At 35.8% G+C, this 3,728-nt stretch overlaps 1 pseudogene; it reads left to right on the top strand.

Moving 5' to 3' along the window:
• The first annotated feature begins 1,275 nt into the window (after nt 1-1,275).
• Nucleotides 1,276-2,218, top strand: LOC118855062 (annotated as a pseudogene).
• Nucleotides 2,219-3,728: the final 1,510 nt, after the last annotated feature.

Raw genomic sequence — 3,728 nt, forward strand, 5'->3', positions numbered from 1 at the left:
TACTTCTATTTCTCAATAATTTATCAATGAGGAACATCCTTTTAAAAAGAGAAGATAAGATTGTTTTGTTTCACTTTACTGCTCTCAGTACTCCACCAACAGCATCAGTCATCTTGGTACCTACCATCCTTCAAGAACCATAAAGGCAATCTAATCCACATAATATACATTTATTGAATACTTCACTTTCTGCAGGACTCAGTTCAAGATAGATAAAATTATATACAGCATGCCTGTTGTCCTTAAGGTCCTCAGAACCCAGTACCAAGCATAGGATAGACATATGGAAAAGACCATGGAGGTTAAGCAGCATGCATTTGCTACCTGATAAACAGTTAAAAGGGGTAAGGTCTCCCACCGCATTTGCTAACTGATAAACAGTTAAAAGGGGAAAGGTCACCCACTGCATCCTGAGGCTTCTGCAGTCATCTTAAGCATTATCAGGACATTATATCCAGATGGCTCTGGAGGAGAGAGTGAGGCTGGTGACTTTGCACAGCCCTCCTTCAATCAAATCAAAGTCAATTTCAAGTCATGTCATCATCTTCCTGATATGATGATCCTCTTTGAAAACAAAGGACAAACCACACAACCATAGATATCTGGTGCAGATACTATGATACAATAATTCAAGAAAGGGGAAAACTATTTTGTTTGGGGATAGGAGGAGAAGTCTATACAGTGAAATGGAAAGAAAAAAAGATATATATTGAAAGAATGGCAGAATTATAATGAGCAGAGAAAATCAGAGAAAAATTTCCAGGCATGAAAAAATGCCATCAGCAAAAATAGATATTCTGAAAAATACAAGCAATAAAGATAGTACAGTTTGTGAAAATTTATAGTATTTCATTTGTTTTCTCTTACATATCTTCTATGAAGACAATGGCTCTTACTGTCAGGGAAATGTATTATAAAACAGAACTGTTAAATATGGTGTGGAATGGTGTTCCTTTTAATAAGGATAATTTAATCAAAGAATGGTAGTTACAGAACTTTAGCAGAGGGCTTGGTGAGGATGAGTGCTTAATCATTTATTGGTTGATTTTGAGCTACTTCCCAAGAATGTAGAATGTTAGAATTGAGACAGGAATTGAAGCGATATAACATAGGAGTTTGCCATTGGTGCTGTAAACATAAAATTAAATCTAAGAAGGTTTTGACAGATCCTTCAATCCAACTTTAACTGTTTTGTTGAGGGAAAGTGAGGACAAGAAAAGAAAAGTGATGGCTTCCTTCTGACGTCATCATTTCCATAGGCAGAAGAAAGACCCAATGACAGAGGACAATCTCACACGTGTGATGGAATTTATTCTCCTGGGATTTTCTGACCTTCCCAATCTCCAAGGGTATCTCTTTGGGATTTTCTTAGTCATCTATCTAAGTATTCTGATAGGAAATGGTCTCCTCATTTTCATACCCAAGACTGATCCAACTCTCCAAACTCCCATGTATTTTTTCCTGGGTAACTTTTCCTTCTTGGAAGTCTGTTACACATCAGTCACTCTCCCAAGAATGCTGGCAGATCTCTGGACCCAGAAGAGAACTATATCACTTGTAGAATGTGCTGTACAAGCTTGCTTCTATTATATGCTGTGGGTGGTGGACTGCTTGCTCCTGACAGTGATGGCTTATGACCATTATGTGGCCAATCGCAAGCCTCACTACTATCCTCTCATCATGAATCACAAAGTATGCATGCAACTGGTTGTGGCTTCCTGGAGGACTACGGTCCCAGTACTGATAGAGCAGACATACCAGATTTTCTCTCTGAACTTACGCGGTCCCAACAAAATCAATCATATTTTCTGTGATTGCCAATCTTTATTCAAATCGGTCTGTGGGGATACCTATCAGATACTAGCCTCAACCTACATAGTTGTTCTGATATTCATAATCATTCCTAAGTCCTTTTCTATTGGTACTCGCATCCTATGTCAAAATCATAAATACTATCCTAAAACTGCCTTCAACCTCAGGGAGAAGCAAAGCCTTCTCCACTTCTGTACCTCACATAATTGCTGTGGGCTTATTCTATGGACCTGCTTGTATTGTGTACTTCATTCCTGTGTTCAGTCAATCAGGAGTATCAGACAAAGTGCTTGCTCTTTTGTACAACACAGTGACCCCAATGTTTTACCCCTTGATGTACAGCCTGAGAAATAAAAATGTCATTGCTGCAATGACAAAACTACTTCCTAAGTCTCCCAGAACATGAAATAATGAGTAAGCTCTGTTTGTGAGTGAACTCTGTCTCTCTGTTTATTCCACCAATCACATAGAAATAGACATTTTTATTTTAACCACAGAATTTATATTGCAAAAAGAAGGAGAGTCAGGGAAACGCGGGTAGAAATAGACAGTGAGAAATAGCATGAAAGAGGCAGAGATAAATATAGTGACAGAAAAAGAAATATTACTTTGTTTGCTGTGGTAAATTATTTGAAACAAAAATTTCATATTCTATTTTCATGGTTTCGTTTGATTATGCTCTTTTAAAGCAAATCTCTCTGTCTTAACTTAAAACAGCTCTGTTTCCACACTACTAACATAATATCATTTTTCATCTCCATTGTTTTTCCTTTACTAATTTATTTTAGTTTCTTTGGCCACAGCAATTACTCAAAGACTAAGGGTAAAATGAATCTGGGACCTAATTTGGGTAATATTTTACACCATCCCAGAGAATTTGAACCTTTACTTCTGGTGAATAGTGAACAGGTGGACTCTATGATCTGAACTGCCAGTGGATCTGCTTTTTATGTGTTAGTGTTTATTAAACTTATGCAAATTGTTAAACTATAGTAAGAAAACAAAAAGAAATGAGGAGAATAAGAGATAGTAGAGAATCTTGCCACTAAGTAATATTCAGTTTTAAGGAGAGAAATGTTTCAATTTCTACTTCTAATGAAAGACTTTATATCTAATGAAAGACTACCTGAGTTCAAATATGGCCTCATATATCTACTAATTTTATGACCCTGGGCAAGTCACTTCACCATGGTTGCCTCACTTTCCTCATTTGCAAAATGAGCTGGAAAAAGAAATGACAACCACTCCAGTTTCTTTGTCAAGAAAGCCTGAAATGGGGTCACAAAGATTGTCAAGCACAACTGAAATGAGAAACAAAAACAAACAAACAAACAAAAAACAACTTTATCTTATAAAACTATAAGGAAAGAATAATGTCATGATAGTTTTCATAGTGTGGGCTTTGTTTTTAATTTTAAAATGTAAATTCCCAGAATCATTTTTGTAAGGTAACTCAGATTTTATTTATTCCAATATGGATCTAGAAAAGAATTCCTCTACAGTTGCTTAGAGGTAGATGGTTAGTGAAATATATCCAGTTGGGATTGGGATAGAGTACATAATACGATGCTTCTCAAAGCTGCCTGTTACCCACCTGAAGAGAACTAATGATATAGAGATAGATTCATACATGTATACATTTATACATACATGATACATATGTGCATGTATATGTGCCTATATGTAGCATAAACACATACATATGTATGTATTTGTGTGTCTGCATATATACAAGCATATATTTTTTTCTCTTTCTTTCAAAATATTGTTACATTTATAAGAGACCTATAGAAAATTAACTATCTTTCCTTTAGATACATAGATATATCTATATATACCAATATTTACCTAAATGTAGAAGAAGCAAGGATGGAAGAAAGGAAGGAAGGAAGGAAGGAAGGAAGGAAGGAAGGAAG

The sequence above is a fragment of the Trichosurus vulpecula genome, chromosome 6 (assembly GCF_011100635.1).
Source record: "Trichosurus vulpecula isolate mTriVul1 chromosome 6, mTriVul1.pri, whole genome shotgun sequence".
Classification (NCBI taxonomy): Eukaryota; Metazoa; Chordata; class Mammalia; order Diprotodontia; family Phalangeridae; genus Trichosurus; species Trichosurus vulpecula.